The sequence below is a fragment of the Phocoena sinus genome, chromosome 1 (assembly GCF_008692025.1).
Source record: "Phocoena sinus isolate mPhoSin1 chromosome 1, mPhoSin1.pri, whole genome shotgun sequence".
Taxonomy (NCBI): domain Eukaryota; kingdom Metazoa; phylum Chordata; class Mammalia; order Artiodactyla; family Phocoenidae; genus Phocoena; species Phocoena sinus.
In genome coordinates this window covers 155,974,176-155,980,667 of record NC_045763.1, presented here as the reverse complement: position 1 = coordinate 155,980,667, position 6,492 = coordinate 155,974,176, and positions in this window count along the sequence as shown.

The window sequence follows — 6,492 nt, the reverse complement described above, 5'->3', positions numbered from 1 at the left end:
GAGTAGAATACTGATATGATCTGATTCACAATTGAAAAGGATTGTTTTAGCTGCTTTGTGGAGGTAAATTGAAGGAGAGAAAGAATAAAAGCAGGGAAACAAATTAGGTGGCAATTTCAATAATCCAAGTGAGAGTTAATAGTGGTTTAGATTAGGATATTAGTGATGAAGGTAGGGCTAAGATGTCAGATTGTATGAGGGTAAATATGACAGAATTTGCTGATAGATTAGATGAGAGTGTGATAGCAAGAGAAGGATCAAGAATAACTCCAGGGATTCTGGAAGGATAGAGTAGTTACTCATTTTGGGGGAGCAAGTCAGTGGGAGGAGCAGATTTTGGGGGAAGAATTAAGAGTTCAATTTGGGATGTGTTAAGTTTGAGATGTCTATTAGATAAACAATTGTGGAGACTGAATACTCAGATAGAGAAATCCAGGGTTCAGGGGAGAGCTTGAGAATCATCAACATTTAGGTGGTATTCAGAGCCACTGGACTGGATGAGATCTCCTTGAAGAAGCAAAATAACTGAGGACCAAACCCTGAGCATGCCAGTGTTCAGAGTTCAGAGTGATCAGAATGAACCACTTACAGAGACTAAGTAGGAGTGTCCAGTGAGGTAGAAGAGCCAAGAGAAAGGAGTATTTCAGAAACCAAGAGAAGAAAGTGTTTTGAAAAGGAAGGAAACATTGGAAGGGCTATCAGCTTACTCAATAAAGAAATTGCATGGGAAGAAAAAAGAAGGAAGGAGAACCTGCAGGTTAAAAGGAAATTTAAAGACACACCAACTAGTCATAGTATGTGGACTGCATTTAGATCCTGACTCAACGATCAAACTGAAAAATAATTCCAACATGTCTGAGATAATTGGAAATTGGAACACTGACTAAGATATTTGATGATACTGAGAAGTTACTGTTCATTATTTTAGATGTAATAATTATATATTATATTATTGTTATGTGATATATTTTAGAGTGTGAAATAAAAGTCATATTTTATGGCAAGACAAGAAAAATTTAAACATAAAATATTTCTTTGCCCTTTGGCCTCCTCTCTGTCCTCTACTGTGCATTGTGTATCTGCATTATGCATTGACCAAACCTTCCCCATCAGTAGAAATACCTGAAAGAGCAACATTCTCCTAGCACCAAAAAAAAACAGCCCCTTAAAAGATAACACTCCTTTTTCATCTTGCAAGGGGCTACAGTGACACTTAGATCTGAACTGTGTAAACTGTCAATAATATGTCATTTAATGTACAGCCCTCTGTCTCAAAAAACTTCACAAGAACTGTGCCTTGACTTCTAACAGGCAGAAAAGTTCTTGGAGCTTTCTCAGATGCTGTTCCTGGGTTATAATTCTCAAATTTGGCTAAAATTGAAATTTTCCATTTCTTTCATAGATTGACTATTGATTAAGTTTCATCGACAAGAGCTACATACTGAAGTATTTACAGATAAGCGTTAAAATACAAAGGAGTGGCAAACTGTGCCAAATACTGATGATAGGCTATATAAGGTGAGGACTGATGATTAACCATTGGAATGTGCCTTATGGTGACCTTGAGAAACACCATCTCAGTGGAATGGTGGATCAAAGAGAGGGTGGGAGGAGGGACTGTGGAAACAGCAAGTATAAATGCATATTATGGCAGTGGCTTTTGGGAACATCTTAAAAGTATAAGCTGGAGCAATTCACAGTTATTGTGGCCATTTTTAGAGCTACAGGATGCAGTGGTACCTGTATTTTCTCAATTGCAAAAATGATATAACCATCAGTTTAAAGAGCTTAAAAGATATCACTCATATTCCCACCCCTCTTACAAAATTATTGATTTTAGAATATTTCCTTCTAGGCTCAGGCCACATACTTTGATAATTGTATGCAGTTTCAATAGAATCATGCACATTATTTAAATATTAATGTATTCTTTCATAAATCTGTCCCCATGTTTCTAATATCCTTCATAAGTATATATTTTTTCTTTTCCATCTATTTTTCTCAACCAAATATTTAATTATTTTATTAATTGCTTTTTTACATATAAATGATTGTGAAGGTGATTGATATAAAATTTCAGAAGCAAGCACACATCTAGCTGTGTAAGGAAAGAAATAATATTGCCACTCTTAGAGAAAGGCTCTAGTTAAAAAAAAAATAGTTGGAATGATTTCCTTGAACTATTTGGCTTCAGCTTCTATGAGTCTTATAAGATCTTGTGTGTGGAAGTCAGTGACCAAGGCCATGACATAAGGCCCATAGTTAGGTCCTCAGCTGGTCTGTGATGTGGCCCAGGCACCAGCTATCTGGTAGAAATCCTGCCAGAAGCAATACGTTGCTCTGCTTTTTCTGCTTCTGAGTTCACCCTAGTCAACTCTAGTTATCAACATAAGTAAGTGAAGGACCCCTCTGGCGTGAAATGAGGATTCTTGACTGGTGCGTGTGGCAGGGCAGGCAGGAGCTTCAACATTGCATGATGCTGGCCAGCCAGGTACTGCTAAGAATCTGGGCCATGTTCACCCAGGTATTTACAAGATAAAAAAATAATACAAGAGCAGAAGATACCTTGATAACTCTCCTCCGCATGTCTGTCTCTTGAGTTACAGCCAAAACCGATGTCATATATATCAGGGCATAGCTGTCATACTGTTATTTCCCTTTGCCATCACTTTGGAAATTCCCTTATCTTTTCTCTTTTATCCTGTATCTTACTTTTCCAGGGTTTATTTCCTCATTTTGGTGGCTTGCATCTAGAAATAGTTGCCTGGAAGATAAATGTTTGATACCTTACCCATCTGAAAATATTCTTAATCTTCTTTTGCATTGAATGATATTTGGGTAAGTATAGAATTCCAGGCTGGAAATTGCTTTATTTCAGTGTGTTGAAGATAACATTCCACTGTCTTTTTGCTTCTGGTGTTGCTATTAGAAGAAGTCTATTTTGATCAGATTTTGTTGCTGATTATAAGCTATTCTGATCTCTGATCCTTTGTACGTAACTTATTTTATTCCCGATCCCCCACCTCAGGAAACCTATAAATGTTCTCTTTGTCCCCATTGTACCAAAATTTCATTATAATGGGTACTGCTGTGGAGAATATATGTATATATAGATATAGATATATATAGATAGAGATATAGCTAGAGATAGATATACATTAATCATAACTTCTCTAACCAGTTCCTTTAAGAAATTGAATGATTATTCTTCTATAACTCCTTTGTCACCCAAACTCTGCTTTATAGAGCAAGATTATAAATGAGATTCCATTTTGTAAAAAATACTAATTAATTATTTATTTGGCTTCATCAGGTCTTAGTTGCAGTAGGCAGGATCTTTAGTTGCAGCACACAAACTCTTAGTTGTGGCATGTGGGATCTAGTTCCCTGACCAGGGATCGAACCCGGACCCCTTGCATTAGGATCACAGAGTCTTAGCCACTGGACCACCAGGGAAGTCCCAAGATTCCATTTTAAAACAAATGTATGTATTTGGGGGGAGGGGAATGTGAACAGGTACCCAATTTTCATTAAACTGATCCCTACATCTCACACATCTGAGAAGTTGTATGCACAAAGAGAATTGACATTCAGAGCTTGAAGGTATGCCAGATTTTCTTTTTTGAAAAAGTTCAATATCATTCACTAACTTATGTTTCCTAAGGCCAGAAATTGTTCAGATATATTTGGCCAGATTTTCTTCAAGGCCTTTTCTGCTTCTCACTAGGAATCACAGTTCAGACATGTCAGGGAAGGATGAGTTCCAGCCCTTGGAAGGAGATTACTCAGTTGAGTAAGGGTCGAAGAGTCCTCTTAGCTGACATGTGCATGACACAGAAAGCTAAGAGTTATCAGTGATTCTGAGCAAGAGTGGCAGATAAAACCTGTCTCCATTCACACCCTCATACTCTGTAAAAGATTTTTTTTGGAATATGAGGGTTGTGATGATTTAATGCTCCAGAGTGGGAAGGTATTAAAATGGCCTTCTTTTTGTCTTGCCAGAGGCTCCACTTGAGGAATCCCCCCATTCTAGAAAAAGTGCTATACTGCCCATGTAGGAGGATGGGCTGAGAAGTGGAGGCACTGAGAAACCGATTCTTCACAGATGAGTCTATTCTCACCTTCAAAATACTTAAGAGGAGGCAGGTTCATCAAGAGGTTGAGGAGACCCTTGGTGAGCACTTCCTTAGAGAAAAATTTTAGAGTAGTCAAGTGACCATAACTTTTATCCACTTCTTTCTACCCAACTGGCACTGAAGGGGACAGTCTGTGGCCAGTTCTCCAACAGCAGGCCACATCCAGGATTTGGTAGGGCAAGGATGCATACATATTTCCAGAGGGCCAGACGCAAGACTCTGAGTAGAAGAGCCAAGCTGTGTCCTCTTAGCACTGCCTGTAGGGTCTAAGGGCCTCTAACCAGGATCTGAGAGGTAGACCCAAGGAGCCAGCTGACAGAGGCATTGCCCCTGTCGAGGGAATTGTGGGAGAAATATCTCCAGTGACCTCAGTCCTCTAGAGATCCCACAAATCACCCCAGGAGAGAAAAACACAGCATTGAAAATCTGCTATAATCAGAGGGCACCAACATCAGATGACAACTTTATCAATCAAGGAAGATTTTTCCTCAAAATCTCAGAGGGGGGCCCAGAGCAGCATCTAAAGGTAGTGGTCAAGGAAACAGGAGAAGCTAAGTTTGTTGTTTCCTCAACCCCCATCCCCAGAAGTTCTCCAGGCTACAGCAGGCTCTGTTTTGGAGGGTTGACAGATGAGTTTTCCAAGAGTTTTAACATTTCATTATTACAATGTTCTGGACTTTATATTACTTGAAAGTGAGCAGAAAGGCTTTGAGAACTGATAAAATGTCAACGAAGGGCAGTGAAGAATAAGTGGAAAGAATGTATCTGAAATGAGTACTGCCAGAGACAGTAAAGTTACTTTTTGCTTGCACTATACTGAGTCCAGCTCACTCAGTAAATTGGTTACATCTGCAGACACTGTACTTCTCCTACTTTGAGAGAGTGAGATGCAGGCATAATTGGCATAAGCTTTTTATTGTACTAAAATACACACCACATAAAATTTACCATTTCAACCATTTTAAGTGTACAATTCAGTGGCATTAAGTAATACACAATTTTGTGCAACCATCACCACTATCCATTTCCAGAAGTTTTGCATCATCCCAAACTGAAGGTCTGTACCCATTAACCACTAACTCCCCATTCCTCCCTCCCCTCAGCCTCTGGTGACTACTATTCTACGCTCTGTCACTGAATTTGCCTATTCTAGGTACCCCGTATAAGAGGAATCTGTAATATTTGTCATTTTGTGTCTAGCTTATTTCACTTAGCATAATGTTTTCAAGGTTCATCTATAATGTAGCATGTATTAGAATTTCATTTATTTCTATGACTGAATAATATTCCATTGTATGTACATAACACATTTTGTTTATCCATTTATCTGTTGATGGACATTTGTTCTACTTCCACCTTTCGGTTATTGTGAATACTACTGCTATGAACACTGGTGTACAAATACATGTTCCTGTCCCTGTTTTCAATTCTTTTGGCTATACGTCTAGGAGCAGAATTGCTGGATCATACGAAAAATCCGTGTTTAACATTTTGAGGAACGCCAAGCTGTTTCCACAGTGGCTGCACCATTTTACATTCTCACCAGCAGCACAGCAGGGTTCTAACTTCTCCACATCCTTGTCAACACTTTTTAGTTTCTTTGTTGTTGTTGTTTTTATTTTTTGATAATAGTCATCCTAGTGGGTGTGTGGTTTTGATTTGCATTTCCCTAATAACTAAAGATCATCTGTTCAAGTGCTTATCAGCCATTTGTATGTGTATCTTTGTAGAAATATCTGTTCAAGTCCTTTGACGATTTTTGAATTTGGCTTTTTGTTGTTGTGTTGTATGAGTTATGTGTTCTGGATATTAATCCCTTATCAGATATATTATTTGAAAATATTTTCTCCTATTTTGTGTGTTGTCTTTTTACTCTCTTGATAGTGTACAAAAGTTTTTCATTTTGATGAACAAAAGTACAATTTATTTTTTCTTTTGCTGTCTATGCCTTTGGTGTCATATCCAAGAAATCATTGCTGAACCTAATGTCATGAAGATGTTTTGTTTCTTCTAAGAATTCTATAGTTATAGCATTTAAGTTTAGCTCTTTGAGTCAATTTATGTATCTGGTATAAGGTAAGGTTCTAACTTCATTTTTTGCATGTGGATATCCAGTTTTCCCAGCACCATTTATTGAAATGTCCTTTCCCCACTGAGTAGTCTTGGCATCCTTGTTGAAATCTCTATTCATTACATAGTCTGTCCTTATGCCAGTACTGCACTTGCTTTTTAAGTTGTAGTATTCTTGGCATTATCCTACGATTACATAATTCTGAAAATGAATAGAAACATATATCATTACTGACAAAGTGAATAATATTTGTAGTATCATTACCCGTTTCTGTCGAGTATAATA